The sequence below is a fragment of the Protopterus annectens genome, chromosome 1.part0 (assembly GCF_019279795.1).
Source record: "Protopterus annectens isolate FY-2018-M chromosome 1.part0, PAN1.0, whole genome shotgun sequence".
Classification (NCBI taxonomy): Eukaryota; Metazoa; Chordata; order Ceratodontiformes; family Protopteridae; genus Protopterus; species Protopterus annectens.
In genome coordinates, this window is record NC_056725.1 from 1824629682 (window position 1) to 1824654165 (window position 24484).

Genomic DNA, 24484 nt, shown 5'->3' on the forward strand with positions numbered 1-24484 from the left:
CGTATTTTGTATCCCATATTTCTCAAGATACGTTTTTCCATAACAGCAGATATTTCATTCATCTTTAAGCTGAGCATTACCACTAATGTCATTCCCATATCCCTTATAGATTTAAGCATGTTCACATTACTCTCAATCCCAAGACCTAAACCCCCTGTAAAAGTTTTAGACATTAGACCCATACCTCATATTTGCTTATATCAAAATTTTTAGGAGGAGCATTTTATCATCAATTGCTAATGTGTGGAAGCACATATTATATTTTGTTCCCAAACAAAGATAGTTTCAGGTGCAAGTATAGCATTTCACTTGTCATTTACTCCATCATATTGCATCTATCCTAATATGGAAAAAGATCTATGCTCTGCAGTCATCTGCATGGATCTGAAATGCACTGCTGAGAATCAATAAGCTCATTACTTGTGGATTCACTGGTAATGTAACTGGATGGACCCATAATTATCTTCACCACAGAACATTCCAGATTATATCAAATGCACTTATGTCTGGCTTCAGCTAATTCACTGCAGGGATTCTGGAAAGCTCTGTTTAGGCACTCTTTTCTTCTCTTCACTTATTTAACTAACTCACCTTATTAGGTTGAGGTATTTTTTTTCCTAACTCTCCGAGGATTCTGCAATGTTGTTTACATATTGCTAATACTTGTTTCTTTCAGAGTTTATTTCAGTATTTCTTGCACTGAGTTGCACTTTGCACCTTGTATGTATATGTATATTTACTTTTTTGTCTTGATCTTAATAGTTACATGCATGTCGTTTGTCTTTTGTCTCATACTTGGCCAATAAATGTGATTCTGATTCTGATTTAATAATGGACAGTTATTTGGCCTTGCCAAATCTCAAGATAACTCTTCATACTGATGACATTCTCAATTTTATGTCAAGTAAGGTTATTACAGATTTACAACAGCAAACACATACAATTATTTTTGTCTTCTGTATAATTGATGACTTTCAAATAAGCTATCAAGTATTTAAAAACTTCAGTGATTTTCCGACTGATGTGCATGTGTGAACTAAATATTATTATTTATTAGCCCTCATCATTGTCATCTTTCCGTAGTTATTTAATCAAAAATATTTTGGTTTATGGCTAGTCTAACAATTATCATTTGGCATAACACTAGAAATGTTATTGATAAAGTTGTAAACCAACTTAAAACTTTCTTATAGACTTTCTCAGTATCATTTTTAAGAAGCCAGGAAAACAGCAATTCTAAATGTGTTAATTCCTAGATTTGAATATTGCACATTTCACATAATTATCTGTTTTTTAAATCCCAGAGAATAATATTTCCCTCTTCATTAGCCCTGCAACAACAGGAACATGTTTGGATGACTATTTCTTGAACAGGCTGCCAACCCATCACTATATGAACAACCTTACTACCAAATTCATTAATTTAAAAATTACTCAGTTCAAGCAACTGTCTACCTTAGCCAGCATGAATTTCTTTCTAATGTCTGTGGAATCAAGAGAGTAGACTCTTAATAAGAATCCCTTTTAAAGTGTCAATAGATGAACAGTCTATCTGTAAAATCATACCTGTCTACCTGCTAGAATTCTCTTTATACAGATATTAGAAAGGCTAATCATTATGTTTGAAAATTGTCCTCTATAGGGACTAATATTTGTTAAAGACAACAACTGCAATATATGTCATCCACTTATATTCTATTTAATGTTGCTAGTAATCAATCACTCTACAATCTTCCTCTTTATACATACCATTTGCACCTCAAAATATATGGTTGCAATTCATTTCTGCTTCTTTTAGCTGTAATACTGTACTTGCAAATACCTTACATCTTTACCATGTTTGTAAGTGTTACATATTACAATTTACTTATTCCCTTAATTGTACTACTGATTCTGCCAAAACCTTACGTCCTTGCTGCCTTTATAAGCATAGTTGTTATTACCTGGAAGCACATTAAACACCATTTATCATGAACAACTCATACTATTCTTCAATAGCAAGATAAATATACATGATTGTTTAATCTCTTTTATAGGTCTCTAAAGAATTGTTTATTTACTGTTTTGTTGGCATGACCTGTACAAATAGGGTTGGGAGAACTGTGGGTCTGTATACCTGCGGAGTATGTAGGATGTGTAAATACATTACGACGGGCAACTCTTTTTCTGTTGGTAGTAATAGGAAGTTTTACCTTAATCATAAATTGAATTGTGAGTCTAGGGCAGTAATACACATTGCTACGTGCAACAATTGCCCGGCGTTTTACGTGGGTAAAACTGAACGAAAATTCCGAGAAAGAATCTATGAGCATATTTATGCCATAGATAAAAATAAACTTGAAAATGTACTAGCTAAGCACTCCAATTCATGTGGTAGTCATACGTTCTGCTTTAAAGCTATCGATCAAGTATTGCCTGACATTAGAGGTGGCCCTTCATCATTGCTCTTAGAAGAACGTGAGTTAGAATGGCAACTGTATTTAAATTCTTTCTCTCACCCTGGTCTAAATGAGGTTTGTAACATCTCCTGTTTATTAAAACTTAAAAGTTTAACCAGGTGATGTCTTTGTTCATATAAACTGTGTCTTTTTATTAGTACAAGGTTGATTTTCCCATACTAGTTGTTTTTAAATACAAATAGGAGTTTTTAATTAAGGATTTTCATACATACATTGACTTCCTTATAAATAAATATATATATATATATATATATATATATATATATATATATATATATATATATATAATATACACTTACTTCATAAACATTTGTTCATTTGACTACTTGTAATAGTTTGTATTCAGTGACACATTTTTTAAGATTTCTATTTATGTGACTTATTGTCGCTAATATGTTTATTTCTTTAAATGAAGTACCTGACTGATTGGTTCATTTTATAATGTGCTGTGCTGTGTTGTGTGATTTAAAAGTGTTGCACTAACTTAGCTTGTATTTCTGAGGAAGTCACCACACTTTAGGTGACGAAAAGCGTTACAAGTTTTAATTAAACTGTTTTACGTTTAAAAATACTCCGTTCTACTGTGGACTGTTGGACTTAGTGTTTTAGTTGGTATTTCTTGTTTTTTGTGTCTTGACCAGCTCGTTTATTTAATTGGGCATGACCTGTACTGTCAGACTCATATTAATTACTTATTATTACTGTCACTTGTTCAGCAGCTTAACCTGTGCTAACATCTATATGATATCATTTTATTGATGTTATTTAACATTTGTTAACCAGGTATGTATTCTGGCTCCAAATAACCCACTGGCAATAATGCTAGTCTTGCTTGATGATTCTAGAAGTCTTTGTTCTGTATCTGTATTAGTGGATAACAAGATCATACATGCCCTATTTGGTTATATTTAAAACAACTAACCCCAAAAGCTGGACACGTACCCAAACCCATGGATTCCACTTTCCTGAGTACCTTACTTGGATGACTTAGACTGCCTGTAAAGGTTTTCCAATAACCATGTGAAGTGCTGAGTTCCATCTCCTATGAAGTGGCAACCTGATAGGTGGACAAGGTTCCCTTTTCTCCCTATCCCATCAACAGAGTTGTCCTCCCTAATCCTCATATACTCAGACATAGTGCTAAAGGTGAAGAGATAACATGAAAGTTCATACAAGTCTGCTTCAATAATCAATCCACAAAGCACGTCCTGACTTCAAGAGCAAAAGGGAATATATATTGCTCTTCTGGATATGGGCTTCCAACCTCTATACACAAATTGAATTACACATTGACCACTTACAAAGCTGAGTTTTTGGCCCAACACCCCTACTGGTCTCTATTGTATAGCTCTATCTGTAAACCAGTACTTTATAGTGCCCCTTTATCTGTGGTAACTGCCTATCACACAAAATATTATTAACACACGCACACACACACACACACACACACACACACACACACACACACACACACACACACACACACACACACACACACACACTCCTTGGGGAAGGCTGGCAGAATTCTTCAGTTTTTTCACAGCTTTCTTCCTGATATGGAAATACTCCCACCACTCATGAGGAAGCCAGAGATATCCAATTACCCAACTAATCTTAAATCAAGGGAAATATGAAATGTAACATTTAATGTTCCTTTCAGTGTAAGTAGTCCATTACCATTCTTATGGAAAATGTGTACCATACAGTTACCTAACCAACAACATGAATATAGATTAATGTATTGTTAGATTAACATCAATGCATAAATATGCTTACAATAAATAAATACCAGTCACAACAGCTTAAAGGAAAATAAATTAACTTTATGTAAGTAGTAAAGAAAGTAATGTGAATTGGGAGATAAATAAACATACCCCAGGATTCATGAACGTTGCGCCAGGCGGACGCATAGCGTAGGCGTTACAATGCCAGATATGGCTGCCGAGCGATTCAGGTACGATCCAATTCCACGTGCACTACCGGCGTGTGCCGGATTTGCGCCGCCTCCGGCGTAGGTATGTTAAACATCCCATGTGCAGTGTTGCACCATGCAAATGAAGGCATATAGCGATCCACGAAGTGGCGCAGGCGTAGCATAAGGGCACGGCAATGTAAACCAAAAAAAAAACGGTTTACATTTACCCAAACATGACATAGGAGTAACGGAAGGCTGTCAACGTCACGTATCACACTGTTGCCACATGCCAATGGCGAAAAACACAGAGAATGTCAAAAGAAAACATGCACAACACGTAAATAATGACATAAATGGTATGTCCACAGAAACACACAGCAGAACCCCAGGACATGTCCGCGGAAGGTGCTAAACAATGAAATAATATGACAATGTCATAAAAGAGCAGTGTAATACACATCAGCTTCACAGCCACAATACACCATGGTATGCATGGAAAGCCACATCCACGGTGCAAGGGTTGCCAAGGAGTCGCGGCAGTGTTTGGCGCGGTAACTATGAATTAGTAGTCAATGCCATGCAAATGAGGCAGATGATACTGAATCGCAAAACCCCCGCCGGCGTAAGGCTGGACCAAACGGCGCAGTGGTAATACACGGAGGAGTGGCTCAGAGGGAATACATGTCAACCGCAGAGGGGTGTGCCACTGTAGGAGGAAGCACATTGGAGCCCAGCAAACATGGGCTGTACATTGCACATCACAGCAGCAGGACCGGCGTGTGGGGAAATAGTTGAGCTGAGAGCACACAATGCGTGCAGAGATGCATATGCACGAGGATGACTACGTTCCCTTAACCCAGTCATGTGACGCCCGCCCCGTCAACAACAACGGATACAGGAAGGTGATGCTGAGAATATGAGGAAATGTGGAAGCAGTGTAATTGGAGCAGTAATGAGCAATCAACACCAATCAACTCACGAAGGCCAATTGGCGGCAGCTGACAACTCTGCATGCAGAAACCTGCAAAACGGGATAGGGGAGGCATATGAATGCAAAGAAAGTAGGGGAGGTAGCAGATTGCAAAGAGTGAAGAACCGACACAGCAGAGCCAAGTAGACAGGCAGCATAACGGCGGCGGCAGACAAAACGCATGATATGCCATGTCCCAGAAACTACACATGACAGGGCTCTGCAGGATGCAAGCCAGGAAATAGTAGGCGCAACGTGCAGAAACAGTAAGGTAAGGTTGAAAGCTAATCCAATGCAGGCAAGAGTAATGCAACACCAAAGGAAACAGCGTTGCAGTGCCAACGGTAAAACACGGAAGATAATCCACAGATACGGCCACACAGACACACCCTATGACATCACCGGGTGTACAGCACAACGGTATAAAGTGTGAATGCACACAACACACAGCTGTGTATTCCCAAACGCCGCACTCTAGGTGTAAACACACGGGGAACTTTTAAAATGTACATGTTGGGTGCTGCCGTGGCCGTGATCCATCAGCATGTGTTAGAGACAGACGGAGTTGTGGAGGAGGGTGCCGACAACTACCGTAGGCCTCAGAGGAGAAGGAGAGTGTTCAGACCAAGGGTAACCTACCAGGGGCTACAAGACCTGGAGATAGTAGAGCGTTACAGGGTGGATAGGGACACTCTACAGCAAATAGCGGAGCTGTGCCGGCCACGCCTGAGAACAAGAAACAACAGAGGGGAGCCCATCCCAGTGGACACAAAGGTATGTGTAAGCTTGCGAATACTGGCCACAGGTACCTTTCAAAGGCCAACTGGGGATATAGTGGGCATCTCACAGGCATCAGCATCCAGGGTACTACACCAGTTTCTGGATGCCATGTTACCACATGCCAATGAGCATATATACTTCCCCAGATCTCAGGAGGAGTTGGCTAGCAATATGCGCCACTTCCACCGTGTGGCACAATACCCGGAGGTACTGGGTGTGATAGACTGTACACACATACAAATCAAGTCACCACCTGGGGAGCAGGGTAGACGCTACATAAACCGCAAGGGATTCCCCTCCGTCAATTGCCAGGTCGTGTGCAATGTGCAGGGCATTATCATGGATGTGTGTGCTGGCAGCCCTGGAAGCTACCACGACTCCCATATCTGGCATGCCTCACAGCTGTATCAGGTATTCGCCAGGGGGGACATCACACAAGGCCACCTTGTGGGGGATGCTGGCTATGCACTGGAGCCGTGGATGATGACTCCCATCAGAAATGCACACACACACATGCAAGAATGTCATAATGAGGCACACGCACAAACCAGAATAATCATAGAGCGTGTGTTTGGGATGCTGAAATCACGGTTCCGGTGCTTGGATACATCCAGTGGAGCCCTGCAGTACTCTCCAGGCACATGTGCCCACATATTCATAGTATGTGCCATGCTACATAATATGATCCTGCGGAAGCAGCTGCTGCAGGGACATAATGGTGAAGGGCCACAAAGCCCACCACAACTGCCAAGGCCAGTACAGGCACAGAGGGTTCAGGACCATGAACACACTGTGTCAGCCCCAGCAGGCAGACGGAGGCGTACCCAATATGCCTATGCCCTGGCAAAGAGGGAACGTATAGCACATACTCTGACAGCGTAGGCCCCATGGACTGACACCTCCCTACCTGCACACACAGTGAAATGGACGGCACACAAACATGGCCACCCATAAAGTGTACCGTATGGGTGGCCCCATGTGTGACTCCAACATAGGCAGCACCCAAACACTGCACACCCAACAGCTAGCGGAGCATGGAACGCCAACACCTGAACCGTACGTGGGTCCTACAGCAGACGGCGTTGCTGTATGCTGCCATGTTCGCCGCAAGGTGTATACATATAGACATGTACATATGTGCATATACAGATATGGAGATAGATATAATTACACACACAGAAATATATGTACACATATACATATAAAGCACAACAGGTAAGACAGGGAATGAGAGGGATGCAAGGTGACAGAGAAGTAACACGCGATATCTGTACATAGTAAACATAGTGAACTACAACCTGAGCATCCGGGAGGTTTAACAGAACAGGAAACCGCAACCCATGGAAAGGTCAACATATCGAAATGCATAACCGTGAGTCGGGATGATTGCCAGGCCACAGTACAGTAACAGTACATGTGCGGGTAATACTATGATGACATGAGGGGGGAGGTAGACACTGCCGCCGGTGATGCGGGCCACGCAGGTACTGTGTGCAACCGTTCCTGTGACTGCCGCAGTATGTGTATGTGTGCGGTGACAGTGCTGTGTGTTCCGCTGTGCGAGTGTAATGTGTGTGCCACTGTAAAATGTGTATGTTGGTGCCATGTGACAGGCGGAGTGGAACAACATGTGTAGGCATACAGTATAGGAACCACAGGCGTATGTACACCAGTACTCCCAAAGTAGTACTGAGAGCCCCTCCCTGGCTAGGCGTGTGGCGACGTATAACGATGCAAAGTGAAAATGTCCCAGAATGTACCACAGGAATATAGCCAACATGAAATGGAAAGGACGTATGTACAAATCATGACCGTATGTATGACACCGATATGCTAATTGCAAAACGATACGTCGGCAAAGTTACACAGCAATAGGTATGTACCGCGGAAATACGCATATGCTACCCCGGTACTGATCGTGGCCACGTATCGGCCCGTAAACACCGCTGTGTGTTCTACAAGTGTCAAACAAGCAATCGCCACCTGAATAGGTGGCAACCACTAGCAAACAGGCCGTCCCAAGTACAGGACCACAATGACTGTAAATATCCTGGACAGAATGACAAGGGATAGTTGTCATGTACAAACAACCGCAGATATACCACCGATGCGATGGAGGAATACATGCAGGAAGCACACACGCAGGCGATACCAACACCACATGACAACAACATAACCTACACTCCCAGAACAACAGACAAGTAACTGCCAACTTCCCAGGCAGGGATGGAGCACACAGACAAGCATACCATGTATGTAGAGATGCAAGGCCCACAACCCGTATCCGTCACCTACAACCTCCGATATTCCCCATCGCACATATCAAAGGGATACAAGCCATAATAGCAGCACAAACATACAGGCAGTCAATGACAGCTGCATAACCGCAACATCTCGCGTGGGAAACACTATCAACAGCGGATGCATACTTGCATCCGTTGTTTAAAGGAATACAACAGCTATGTTACACATCCGAATGCAAAACGCCATCAACAGACGCCGTCAGGACAGGGACACCCACATGTCGAACAGAATACCATACCCAACACACACAATCCACGGCTAACACCACTGCGGAATGTACCTGACGCCACACATAGCGGCTGCAGTTACACATAACATAACACAATACAGACCATCTCCACGAAGGTAGGGCAAATAACCAACGCCCAGGTGAGGAATGCAACCATGCCCCAGTTACAACGCATAATGTACGAATGGAGTAGATGCACAGGTGATATGCGCACAAGTACACACTGAGGAACAGCCATTGGTGTGATGAACCCACATGTTGCAGGTAACGACGGATATAAGGATGACTCCCAGGATATTCAAACCGTATGCTCATACCGAACTACAACTCAAAAACGGATAGAATGAGAAAACGCAATAGTGAGACACGCAACGAAAAATGGAAGGAAACACAGAAAAGGTATGTAGAACCCACGATATGTATGGGTGTGTAACGCATGATGTGTATGACGAAGCTGCACTGTATGTGAATGGTGTTTGTAAGTAAGGATACTTGTACATAATGCAGAGAGTGGTGAAAGGTGGTTATGTAGTGCTATCCTGCTGAGCATACCAATGACTGTGGACACCGTGTGCACAGCAGTGGGACATCATGTACACAGCCGGGATAACACAAGGGCTGCCACAGGGGGGCATAACACAGAACAATGCCACACCACACGCCGATGCTGGCAGTGGATGTCCAACAAGGAAGTGCCATAGCAGGGGATAGGACATGTATGTAAACTGTCACAGCACACATGTGTATGGGCATATACCGTCGATGTCATACGTAATGTGAGCACGACGTGCACGTATGCCTTGCAGTAGGGGATACTATGTCAACTATGTGTAATGTAAAGCTGTCATGGTGGATATGACAGACATCATACACAGTATCACAGGCATATCATGCATAATGGAGTTATGGCCTATTGGTATGTACAATAACAGGATACGTATGGCCTGTACATATGGGACAGAGTAGTAGCATAATAGCCATCCGAAATGGAAGGAACACCAAGTAACCATGGACAAACGATCTGTAGCAGGTGCAATGTGGGCAACAATGAAGTCCGGCAGGCCCATGTGTAAACACATGTGCAGTGGACACAGTAGTGTCACCTCCCCATGGTAGTGTCCAGTGAACAGCAGAGGTGGGTGTCAACTGCATGTCTACACAGTACTGCTGCTGTGGTGGTACCATGACTACGTGTCACTCAAACAGCAAGGGAGCTATCACATGAACAGTGCCGCTGTGTGTCCCTGTGGGATGTGCACAGGACCTATGTTCCACAGCACGGTGTGTGTTGTGTCTGCGTAAGTAACACAGAAGCCCAGCCCATGCAATGTGGCATGTGTGCACATATCCATGAGTGGTCCGTTCACACTGCCCACTGCAATTGCCATGTATGAGTACTACATGCATCAGTAATGTGGAGGACATGGTCCATGTCAGAGCAGAAGACACCCCTGTGCATGTGGTATGCAGATGTGTACAGATGTGTTACCCGTCTGTCAGCCGCATATGTAAACTGTGTGAGCCTGGTACACATCATGGCATGATAATGCTGTGCCATGTAAAGTCGTAGCCATTGTGGAAGGTACACCACGAATGTGGTATTGTAACCCTGCCCATGTGTAGATGTGTGTATGCCACAGGTACAATGGCTACCTATGTACCAGCATCACACACAGTACAGATAGGTGGGGCCCTGCAGATGTGTACCCATGCCACAGTGGAATATGGCAACCACAGCACCATGTGGGGCATGTGTGTGTACAGCAACCATGTACAATTTGATATGCATGTACGGGGACAGTATCCATGTGATACTGAGTGGATGAATATTGCTATGCAAAGGTGATGTGCATGCACCATGTGTCATGCATCCTGATGCCATGACACCCACATGATGTATCTGCCACACCGACACCTGCACGGGTTGTTATCAGTATGAGCTGGTGGAGCTATAATGGTGCCAGGTATGTAGATGTGGGATATCTAGGCATGGACAGTACTCTGTGACAGCATGTTGTGTATGTAAGCAAATAGTGAACATGAGAGGACCCATGACTGAGGACTGTGTAATGCCACATGTACCTGACATGTAGTAGGTAGCATGATATGCTGGCACCACTGTGTGTCCTGTCCAGGAGTCATATAGCCTAACATCCTGAGACACAGGGTATGATGTGACGGTGGATGTGTACATTGCCAATACCAGAATGTGGAATGGTGCTGAAGGGCAATCGGAGGACAATGTCTGATCTGTTGCGCTCTGTACTACACCAACCACCCATGCAATGGTATGACAGGTGGCCAGCATGTGTATGTGGCATGCTGTGGCACACAGAAGCCCAATAAGGGTGCCAGTAAAGGCATGGAGGTCATCAATGAGTGTGTGAAGCACGTTTGTGAGGATGTGCCCCAGTGCCATACAGAATGGTCCAGTCATGGGTGTATGAATGCAGTCCCACATGTGCAATGCAGTGCCACCCATGTGTAGTGCGATAGATGCGGCAGTGTGACGGTCAAGGTACACAATGTCCGACAACAGGCTAGCAGTGAAGTCAGTGGGCTGGTGTGGAGACACATACCAAACAGGTTGGCGGGACATAACAGCTAGGGAGATTGTAAGGTGACATTGGGACAGTGTCTTAGGACATAACGTGTGCATGGCAGTACCATGTATGTGTCCACAGGGACATTACGATGTCCATGTATGGATTGCAACCCTGTAGTGAGTGAGAGTGTGTATTGTTGGTAGGTACACCATTGCCTGGCATGTTGCCAACATTATCTCAGTCAGCAATGCCTGGGTGACTGTTGTACGTGACATAGAATGTGGATGTAGCCAAACAACACAGACATACCACCACACTGCCTGAGGACCCACACTGCAATGTGCGGCAGTCATGTGTAGGTAGCTAGCCTTGGAGCATGTGATGGACCACGAGGACCCACCATTGCTGTCAAGTGATGCACCCCACACATGTGAATATACCCACCGTGCAACAGCCTGCACATGTGCCCATACAGCAGATGTGCATAGAACATGACCACCACCGTGGCGTCTGTGAAAAGGCCAGTACCGCCATGTCTCTGTGTGGAATAGCATGGTCCCTACCATTGCGTACATGCTACGGAAGTGCACTGTGATATGTGTCAGCATAGTCATGTACACTGTCCATCTGCCGGGGTGCCATGCCATTAACAACCCCTGTCAGCAGACGTCAGTAGTACCGGCTGTAGAACACATGTACCATGTATGCGGCGATGGGTGTGTGTCCAGGGTGTGGCTAGCAGGGCTGTGAAGCATATATGTTCATCTACCAAAGGGGGGATAACCCCAGGTTTAACACACCAGACACATGGAGGTATTGTGCATGCTGAGGGTAGTGTAGGTATGGTATGTTTTGTGTAATGTGTCACCCAGCTAGGTGGAGTGCATGCCCAAGCATGTGTGGGTACATGGGTGTCCATTCTAGGGAAGTGTGGGTTGCTGTCAGCACATGGCAGTAGCAGCTGTCCGAGGCCCAATGTACAGTATGACAACACAGACAGCATGTAACCTGTGGTGTACAGTGTAAGCTCTGTTGCATGTTACAATGTGTCTAGCAGTCACAAACATGGGTATCTGAACATGGAGCACCTACGATGCATTGTGTTCAGCAAATATCCAGTATGTGTGCAAAACATTGTGTGATGTGGGATCCCCTCACCTGTGTGTGTTGCAGTCCAGGTATGTGCCTGTGAGGTATGATCCGTGTACAATCTGTACTTGCAGGTGTGCTGTGCAGAGCATGGAGGCAGGTCCCAGGCACTGCAGATAAATGTGAGTCGTGCACTAGTGTGTGTGCCTTGCTTGTGTGCAGCACAGTGGAAGGTGCAAGCATTGTCCCACATGACTGCATGCCGTGCCTGCCTGTTACAGCCCTGCTGTAGACAGTCATGTGACACCACCACAGAGGCAGTATAGCATGTGAAGATGTACATGTGTGCTCCATACCCCAGGCAGATGTCCGCAGGTCATGTGTGCCACAGCAGTGTGGTCGACCAGGACTGTCATAGTGGTCTGATACCACATGCCTGTATAAGTACAGTATGAGCATAGTCAACAGTTGCAGTGACAGAGTAGGTCAATGTACAGTGTCCCCGTGTTCAGACCACCGCCTACCGTACACTTGGCTGGACACACACCCAGAGGGTGAATATACCGGTGAGCCATCACATGTCCCAGTACACGTAGCCTGTATAATGCCATCACAGGGTGGTCACAATAACATGTGGTATGACAGACATGTTGTACCAGGTGATGTGTCATGTGCGCATATGTTGAGTTGCACAGCCGTTCACACGTCTGCAACATATCAGTGCATGATGCCTAGTGTAACATGATGTGGGGAACTGCACTGTGATCCACAACAGGGTCATCTGAGACAGGTGTGTTGTGAATGGTGTAACCCATGGTTCCACGGGATATACACTGGTGCTGTTGGCTGCCATGCTGGGGGCCACCAGTGGTGCCTGCAGTGGTCATACAGACATACTGCACACATTGTTCTGGCAGGAATGTCCATTGTTGTGGATGATGTGTTGCTACGTGAAGGTAGGTGTGTGTTGTGAATGTTACCCATCCAGATGTGACCACCAGGCACAGTCATGGTTGTCGACGGCATCACACCCATCCACAGCTGTCAGAACCCTGTCCCCAGAATGGGTGTCAGCCGCCCTCGTACTGTGTGACCTATGTGCAGATGACGGAACATCTCCTACTGGCTGGCTAACAGTGTCATCTAGGAAGGCTATGTGATGGCTGGAATATGCCGTCATAATGTATAATGCTGGTATCCCAATGAAGTACATGGAATCACACACAGTACGCCATGGCTGGCATGTAAACCATGTACAACAATGACTGTGTGACAGACACAAACAATGCGGAGCCATGTTGGACATGCACCCATGAGAACATCAAATGAGGTATGTTGCACATATCGATGTACAACTGTCAGCTATGGCCATAGCATGGATGCAGACGCATATCCCCCACAGGCAGTACCACGCCATGTAGGCAGGGGGGCATTGCATGACTACATGTGACAGTTTCTGTACCGACACATGTACTGCATATCCGTCATGTAGGGGTAGCAGTGGTACGTGACTGTTGTACATGCCTGTACATATGACCATGTCCCACAGGATATGTGTTATGTGTGTACAACACGTGTTGTACTGTCATCAAGCTGTGAAGTGTATGGCTGCCAGTGTACCTGTGTGACATGTTCTGCAATGGGTGCAAAGGTACGCAGTAGTGCATTGCATGCCCACATGCCCCACACAGGTGCATAGCCTGAACATACAATACAAAGAGGGTGTTGGATCATAGCAACCCACAAGAGGAGATGGGTACGGGTGGCAACCCACTACCACCCGTTCGGGCAAGGTGTGCATGTCCTTGACACAGTAGCACCCGAGAAGCTAGCAGTACAGCAGTACAGGGTGGCATGCATATATGTTCACTAATACCCCTGTGTGTCCCACCACTGGCCTGTGGACAGACAGACACCAACACAATATGCAGAATTGACATGTGCACAGCACATCACCGCTGCCTACTGTAGAACAGGCTTACTGTGTAGACATGTGCACAGAAGGTCTGCGCCAGCCACACTCAAACACGTTATGTGTCGAACCCCACCATTATTTTAGCCCATGCCACAGACAGATGTTCACCCATCTGTGTATGTACGTCTGGGAATGTCCCCGGCCTAGCAGTATAGCTGTGTCAGTGTTGCGAACAACATACTGAATGGGCTGTGTGTGTGAGGTGTGTGTCATACGTGTATGGTCCGATGGACGATACCATCAGTGCCCCTGCTATGTGAACATCCCTGTCCCCATACATGGATACCTATGCTGTGCCCAACACCACGCTCCCTGTGGGAGGGATGGCGCGGTGCACCAGCTGACATGGGGTGGCAGCAGGCACTGGATGTAGACATATGTGGTACCCATGTCAGGCCAGGCAACCATCCATGTGCACGGGATAGCAGTGTGTGGGCACATACAGCACTGTGTTGAACACTATCGCAGCACATAGCACCTGTCAGGGGTAATGTGTATGCATGGATGTGCGATACCTGCATGCACCATACACACCGCCACCAAGCAGCGTGCAGCCTACCTTGCAGAAGGCCAGTGTCCACACCATGATGATAGACATGTGTAATGTCCATATACACATAGCAATGACATATGGAATGGACAGCCACCCTGCCAATATCAGTAGTCCCCAGGTGGGTCACATCCCAGTGCCATGTATGTGACATACCCTGCCATACCATGCAGCCCTGCCCAGCAAGGCTGCACGTGCTATCACAGTCCTACATGGTGCGATGGACAAATGGCACTTGCACTATCAACCGTCCACAGCAGTAATGTGGCACTGATGCACCCTGTGGTGTCACAGGTGCTGTGTGTTGGTGTGGACAACGTGCGTGTGCACATGCTATGCATGACCTTTCCTGCTAATGTCACATGGTTACACATTGTCCCATGTGTATCACTTGTGCAATACAGGTGAGCCGTGGCAGGTTAGCCAACACCCGTACAGTGCTGTGTAGATGTACATGGCACAACACATGCATGTACAGGTGTCCATGTGTATGTGTGCAGTGCCACCACTGACGTTCATAATGGCCGTGTACGTGATGCCTAGTGACATATACACAGCATCCAGGTAGAACTGTTGTCACATTGGGACACATGCCAACTGATATGAACACAGGTGCAGGCAGGTACACATGTCCACAGCAGGCTACCATCAACATGGTGTGTGTACAGTGTGATGAGTTGACACACAGATATGATATGAAACCCACTGCTTAATGGTGTGACGACAACACGTCAGCTGTGTCACTGCCATGATGCATCGCAGAGATTACTGCGCAGATGTTGTACATGTCATAGCAATGTATGTCCAGCAGTATGCCAGTACATCAGAGTAAATGTGACATGTCACCATCATTATGTCTTACAGATAATGCCACGTTCCCGGCTGCCAGCCTTCAGCTGCCAGGAGGATGACGTGATTATACCGTTGCTCCATGACAACTGCGATATACTATTCAGCCATGTGCCACAACAAGCACAGCAGTGGGACGACATGTGGCAGGATATGCGCAGGAGGGTGAACAACGTGGGTGGCAACAACCGCACCTACCAGCAGATCCGCCGACACTGCACAGACCTAATTCGGCACGCGAAACAGCGTGCCACTGCAATCGCCAGACAACAAGGTGGGACAGGTGGTGGGCCACCAACCCAGCCCCCACTCACACACACGGAGGAGCTTCTGGCCAGTCTGGGGACACCCAGGGAACAACATGCAGAAACACTCGCTGCCATCGTGGAGGTGGGTGTCTCCCAACCAACGAGCCTGGAGCTGTCTGGTAAGTCAGTCTTGCATGTGTGTATGATAACTGACGTAGGTGTGGGTGTCATAGTACACCACATAATGTACCAACACATGCCAGGTATATGGCCACACAAGCTGCATACTACAGTATGCTACGTTGTGTTTGCAGACATGTGCATAACACATGCTACAACACAGGTACATGATGTGACATGCAAAGTGCTTACTGTGGCTACAGTAATGGATAATGTGTATACTGTTGTGTCGCCCCTATACAGGTACCTCTGGCGTGTCACACAGACATGGGTCCGTTGCAGGTGAGACTGTTGCTAGTAATAGGCATGTTACAGTGTATAGATATTCCCCATGTGTCCAGGTATGACATGCACATCTGGGTCTGCTCCAGTCACGGTATACAGGTTGCACCACCGACACACGCCACCCATGTACAGTAGATACAACCATTAGTATACACCGGCATGACACCACATAACCCATCGGTGTGATATGTGCAGTCAGCTATGCATACAATGGTGGAGGTGTTCTACAATGGCTGCATGTGTAGTATGCATCGGAATGCCTTTGCAGTACGCACACAGTACCACATAGTGAGCTGTGATCTGGCCAGCACACAGGTGTTACCAATGTGACCTATGCCCCTGCATTGTGTGCACACATTGTGACATGGCACATGACATGTCCCATGCACGTGGTGTTCTGTCTGCAACATTGTCACACCATGACATGACCTATGCATGACATAGCAGACATCCACAATGTCTGCATAGCCTTCGGGAATGTGACACCTCAGACTAGTACGGGTGTATGTCACATGGGCCACCACAGGGATGTGTACACGATGCCCATCACACACAATTGTCCATGACCCAGTCAAACATGGCCATGGGTGATACCCACAGGCATGTTGCCACACAGTACATCTGCAGTGGGTAGTCACTGTTGCACCCTGTCCACACATAGTGCGATCATAGCTGTAGTGGACCCCCTGTACATCTGATGTGGTACACCAGACAAACGAAATGCCTGTCTGCAGCCACTGGAGGTGCCACCAATGTCTACCATATATGTGCTGTGGAACAGCATGACTGTGTTGCAGACATGGCAATGCAATGCGTCCATGTTACGCATTGCACAGAAACATACCTGTGTCTTGCTGCCATGCAGTGGCACAGTGCCCATACTCCCCACTGTACAGCTATGTACACAGCTCACACCAACCACACCTGCACAGACATCCTTGTTACACATGCATTCTATCTGTAGCCTGTACACATAACACTGCACTGTGATGTCCAGTTTGATGTGGTGCATGTGGTGGGACACCATTGTCACATGTCCACATGTTATCGCACATGTTTGCGGTGTACATGACAAAGTGATGCCAGCCATGTGTACTGTTAACCCGCCTGTGGCCACACGGTGTATCACGGTGATGCATGCAAACTACCATGAATGTGTGTACTGCAAGCCTACTGAAATGACACCTGCTTGATGTAGTGTGCACCCCAGGGCAGTATGCATACTACCACTATTAATGTCTGGCCTGCATTCACTGAGCTGTGGTGAGGGAATGATGCATGCCATCTGCAATATCACATGCATGATGTGTCTGCATGTGTGTGTGTCTGCGTGTGTGTGTCAGCGTGTGTGTGTCTCCGCATGTGTGTGTGTGTGTGTGTGTGTGTGTGTGTGTGTGTGTCTGCGTGTGTGTGTGTGTCTGCGTGTGTGTCTGCATGTGTGTAATGTATCTTACAGTATGTCTTTGTATTCACAGGTGCTGTAGGTGCGTTCCCCTCCTGCGGTCCATTTGATGCTAGTGTCCCCACAGATACTAGCGGTGATGACCATATGCATGAGGCACAGGCATGGTCATCATGGGCAGAAGCTGTGCCATTGGTTAACATCCCACCTATGTCCCCTTCATCTCCGCACATGGTTCAGATGCCGACACATACCACATCACCGTTGCCCATAGAGGAAGGACAGTCAGCGTCTGTTGGCACTGAGCAGGAATGTGTGGTGGCTACAGAAGGTGCGAGTACACACCATGTTGCCAGTGTAATGACTGGTGATGTGCCACACAGGCATGTGGCTGGTGCTGCTCGTAGGAGGAGCTCTGGTAGACATGCACCTGCCGTACAGGGTGCAGCAGCTGGTATCACCAGACGCATGTTTCAGACTGTAATGGCAGCACAGGCACGTGCCGAATGGCAGAACCAAGAAGGGCAGAGGCTGCAGAGGGCCGCAATCCGTTCCTTAAATGAGAACATCCAGTCATTGGCGAATGCTCAACAGCAGCTTGCCGATGTTCTGGATAGGAGATTAGGTGAGATGGTTGGAATCCTCGACCGAGGCATGTCAATCTGTGAGCGTGAGCTGTCTGTGCTGGAACACCTGGTAGGGGTGAGGCGTAGGACACGTGGCCGTAGGCCAGCAACACCACCTAGTGCAGGTTGACGTGTGCATGCCACCTCTCATGCCCACTCACACAGTGCTGGTAGCAGCAGCAGTGCAGCTGGTGCTACACCAACCACACCAGGACACAGCAGGCCATGTGGACATGGCCCTGGCCGGTCCCAGCGTGGACACGGTTCCAGCGGACATGTGTCATCGGAGAGTGGCCACTCCATACCTCCACCTGGTAGTGCCCGTGCGACCCCAGGCAGGCACGGGTCACGTGGCTGCAGGCAGACACAGTGAGCCGTACAACCTGCACTGTACAGTCTGGGGCTGCCAAGTATACCCCGTGTAGGCATCACAGATGGCTGAACTGTGTACACACATACCCACACACAGCAGACACAACTGTAGGGCTCCACCACATCCACATGCATTCTGCACAGTCATGCCCAGTAAATGCACCGGCCCTTACACACACACATGATGTCATCCATTGGTACAGCTTATGCACCTGGCACACATATCACCCTGTGCATATGATGAAGCCTCTGCCGCAGCACCGTGATCCACACCATCGGTGCACGGTTATGCAAACATATTCTGATGCACAGGGTGGACAAGATAGTGAGAGGTGTATGTGATACCTGTGTCCGCATAGTGCGCGATGTGTATGTTGCAGTGGTTGTGTATGACAGGTGACAGGTGCGTATGTGACGTGGGTTGTGTACTGACATCATGCAGCAGACATACCATGTAGTGCAGGTGCAGCATACATTGATCTGTGTACAGTTACATGTGTAGCACCATGTTGGTTCTGTTAACCTGTATGCCAAATATGGTGTACTTGCATGTGCCTACTGGGAGCACTGTTATCAGTCCCCCACGTGTAGCTGTGGGTTACCCACAGGCACATCTGGCAATATCAGCATACCACAGGTACCCGCAACCTGCATGGACCCCTACATAGGTACATAGGCGCATAGGTACATACCAGGCTATGTGCCCTACGGCATGTGTAAGCCTAGCCAGAGTGTGTGTGGCTGTCACCACCCCTTAGGATGAGGATACTACATCCATCGGTCCACTGTCCCTCTGTCCAGCAGTGACACAGAGATGATGCCTGGCGCATACCTACGATCACCCATCCACATGTCAGGATTACTCTTGGACAAAGTCAGTCAGGGGCTCTGCTTCCCATGGGCTGGGAATCCTTTCCATGTTGTAGGGGGTCTCTGGGTGATGACCCTGTCCCCCCAGCACGTCCTATATATGTCCGTGTTGAGGTTTCTGTCAGTTGCTTCTGTGCCCGTGTTTGCTTGGAGCCTAGGAGGTGGAACATGTCCATGTCACCCAGGTCGGACATGGCCGTGTATATCAGGCACAGATCACCACAGAGCAGACGGGCTGAGAAGGTATACAGCCGGAGTCCCCTCGGTCGGGCAGCGTGTGACACATGTCTCAGCACCTTTATCCCTGTGTTGTGGAATGTTTGTGGTCCTTCTGAGTGCTGCAGGTGTCAGGTTAGGTACATCCCAGATGTGGCATTGTACGCAATCATTGGTCTGATGTGTGAAGAGTACAGGGGTACAATGAACTCCCCTGATGTGGATGTGAATCCCTTCATGACCAGGTGGCCACAGTGGAATGTCTTCCCAACCACATTGGCAATGTGAGTGTCGACAGAGATTACCGACAGGTTTGGTACCCATGTCCCTGATCACGTCCACTATGTTTAATGGATTACCACCTATATGGTAAGTCGGGGTGAACATGTCTTTCCCACTGGGTAGGTCTACACCTTCCCTGGCATGTAGCATCAGGCCATGGCTCTGGCACCAGTTATCCATTTCTATGAGACCCCAGGTGGATGTCCGTGTCTGATGGGGTGTTGCGTATGGTGGCCGGTGTGCAGTCATCTGCATACCTTGTCTGCCACAATCCCCCTATGTTTGCATGCACATTGGAAAGTTGAATGCCGAACAGGAGGTGGCCCAGGACTGAGCCCTGTGGGCCACCACCAGAGACCAGCTTGGAGTCTGACATGGCACCAGGAACACAAACCCTGTGTGGTGTGACCTCCATCCAGTTGGCAAACCATCGTGTGACATATGTCTCCACATGTACGCTGGTGAGCCTTTCCATGATGCCCACGTGGAGTGTGGTTTGACCGCTCCCGCCAGGTCATGGTAGTCTGTGCAAACCGACGTACCCTCATCAATGGCCTTAGTGACCCCTCCAGACAGGTCGAGCAGGTTTGGGAGGCAGGATCTGCCCTTGACTAAGTCGATGTGGGTATGTTCCGGTATTGGCTGTACACCAATGTCTTTATTTATGGGCTCCAGTATGGACCTCCCCACAGCTTTGCAGACAAGGCTTGTCAAGCTGATAGGGCAGGGATGTCTACAGTCCATAAGAGCACTACCCTGGTGTAGTGGGACCACAGTTGCCGTATGGCATCCATCGGCGACGTAGCCCGTAGTAAGCCTAAGATGAAACAGCGGCCTTATGTGCGGGGTGAGGGCCTCAATGAGGTTGTGTAGCACACAGCCAGGGACACCATCTGGTCCCATTGATGCTGTGTTCACCGCTTAACAGATATCAGCTCTCTCCTGGGCATACGGGATGTTTGGGAGGCTAGACTCTGGTGGGATGGATACGTCCCCTCTTGGGGGGGGAGGGTAGATGTATGCATGGAACATGTCCGCTGGTTTGTTGACAATGTCTGTGGGTTCAGTGATCATTGTACCATTCTGGAGTAATTCCGGGCATGACTGTGTGCTCCCACCCATGTTCCTACCACAGCTAAGGAAGGCCCTATGGTTGTCTTATGTGTCCTTTGCAGTACCACTCCCACAGGCGGCCTTGGATGATTGTATGAGTGATCGTATGTTAACGCCGGTATTAATCAGTGATGCCTTCCCTGGTACTGATATTGCTCTGTCATGTATTAGCTCCAACTCTTGTCGTACGATTTGTCAATGGCTGGGGTCCACCAGACCATGTGCCTGCCTTCGGTGGACAAGGTCCTGATGTTATCAGGATCACTTGGTGCAGACATTCCTGGTGGTGCTAATAGAAGGCATTTGTAAGGGTTTCAGCAGTGTGGCCTGTGTTTACCACTGGCATGGAGGCCTTGTAGGGTACCACACCGGTCGTATGATGTGTGTGGTTCACTGTGGAGAGGTCGTCACTGTGGTCTCCCATGCCGGTGTTGGGTTCAGGATGCGGATCTCCAGTGGGTTCACTATACGGTCTGACATCACCATTGAGGGATGTACATCCTGTGTGGAGCATAGCGTCCCCATGTGTGATGATCAGAACTAGTATACGTCCCCCCCTTGTGGGTATGGTGCATGGTTGTTCCACAGCATTCAGGTGTATGAACACCTGGGACCTTTGGTGTAGGGTGTTGTGTCCTGGGTAATGTTCCCAGTCTATGTATGGGTGGTTGATGTCACCCAATATGACGGTGTTGTGAGAGCATTCACACTCACCAGTGTCTTCAGGAAGGCTGTGCAGGTATCCTGGGTTTGGGAGGGTGGTCTGTAGCATGCAACAAACTGTAGGGCAGTCCTACCCATGGTTAATTGCACCTGGATATTCCCCGCTGCTACGTGCATCTCTGCCAACATGGAGGTGTGTGTATCCTTCATGGAAATGGAGACTCCCCCTCCTTCTGTGTTAGGTCCGGGTTATGGTCCTGAACGCGTGATATGGGGTATGACCCGATAGTGCTGGGGTGCTCTCAGCAGCCCTGATCAATGTTTCAGTCACAGCACTGACATCGATGTCCTCCATACTGAGGAGGGCATTTGAGGGTGTGCAACTTGGCTGTAGACCACTGGCAGTGAGCAGTATTATCCTGTGTGTTCTCCAGGTTTGTAGTGTAGGGTGGTAGGTTTGTCATTCCAGCCGTGCCTGCAGTGAGCACTGTGGGGGTGGCAGGTGCCTTCGCCAAACCCTTGAAGACCAGGGGCGACAGGTGCGAGCCATACCATGTGAAGGGGCGTGGCATGCCAAGCATGTCATCCCAGGTATGCGGAATCTGGATCCCCTCAGACTGACACCGGTAACCAGGCACATTATCAAGGGTGACCACTTTGAGCCAGTATAGTGGCATCATACTTGATGAGGGTGGGATACTGCCCAGGGTCAGGGACATGCCGGCCTGGGCTACACAATCTGAGTGGCCCTCTATGTCTCCTTTAATGTATCCCAGGGTGGTATGTCTCCAGTCGTTGACACCAGCATGGGCAATGACCGCGTCATACCTGTACATGCTGCGGAGTGACCTGAGTGCGTGTGTTATGTGGCGTATTCCAGCGCCCAGCAGGCAGCCTACTGTGATCATTCCCTTGTTCAGTCTGGTGGGTGGGACGTCGGTGTGTCTGACAGTGGCATCACCCATTACAGGTGTGTCTGGCAGTGTGTGTGTTGCCTTTGGGGCTCTGACAGTTTAGCACACTGACGTTGAGAACTATGTGTTGCATGTCCTATGCCTTGTGGAGGCAGTTGCTTGTGTGTCTGCTTCAGAGGGCTCGTTAGGTTCATGACATGTCTTAACAGTGCCTCCAGGTATGTCTTAGTGTGTTCATGTGTTTGATTAGCATTTGCGATAGTCACATGTGACACTGGGTATGTGGTGTGCATGGTGTCCTTCCCCTCCCGCGTGGTCTTGCCGGTCATGGTTTGAGAGAGCACAGCCCCCTGTCTGGCTATATAGTTGCGTCTGTCACATGTATTATGTTCATTGGGGGAGGTGCGGCTTGTCCGTGTCCACGAGGCACCTGTAACAGTGGCCAGGACGCCCAGATTCACCATCTGAACAGGAGAGGTCGCTAGCAATTGACCCTTCGACATGCCAGAGAACGTGAATGCATTTGCTGTGTAACCGGATCAGAAGGCACCTATAGGGAAGTGGGTACACAAGGGGATTCTAGGCCAGTGTAGTACTCCATTTAGTATACATGTACTTTACCTATGTAGGAATACTATGGGAGCAGGTGCAGAGCTTTTGTGATATAGAGAACAGACAGTCGGGATTGCAAGAAGAGAGGTCATACACATAAACCTGCGGAGCACGGAGCCGGATACAGTGTAACGTTGCTTACACGGTACATGACGCACATGTCCACACATATACTGCACCTGACGCCTGTGGTCGGTGCCACAGGCTATGGTGGACAGAGACATCACATACATGGCATGACACAGTACAGGTATGGTGACATTCTGCAGGTGTCGTACGCAGTGTGCTGGCTACTGACCGCAGGTGTCACCTGTCAGCTGTGGTGCACGGTGTTCGACAGTCGGATGCTATACCGGTACAGGAATATGCCCGCATTCACGGTGCGTACACCTCTATGGCACACACACCATTGTGTGCAGATGGGGACACCTGTCTGTGTGGTCAGCACCCTCACAAGACAATGCACCGACGTGCCATGTCACAGGGGGTGGTCTTGCACAGGTGGCCAGTAAGGCTCACAGGTATGGCAATGACAGGGCTGTACAATGCAGCACCAGTACGGGATGGTCACCCTGTGTGGTCAGTGTCCAGTCACAACACTATATCTGCATACACCCTCTCAACAGGCAGCAGACATACACACATGTTGACACACTGACATGGTGGTGGCCACACATGTCTACACGGAGGGATGACGTGTTGCATGTACTACACCGTCCACATCGATGCCCCCCACACTGAGGTAGGTACAGATCTCTACCATGGTGTACAGTGATGTGTGGCACGTGGCACATAGTCCCCCCAATCTGTGGCATACATGGGCACACATTCCTGCACACATGTTGGTGCTAGGAATGCCACACCCGCTACATGGGATTTGTGCAGGCGTGCAGCGGTATGTGGTGCATCCTGCGTACTACCACTGTATCTGGCAGCTGTGCCAATATCTGCACTTGGGAGGTGGTAGGGGTTACACTGGCAATGTGACATATGGTCGATCACGCATGGCCGATGGGTATGCATCATGGCAGTGCT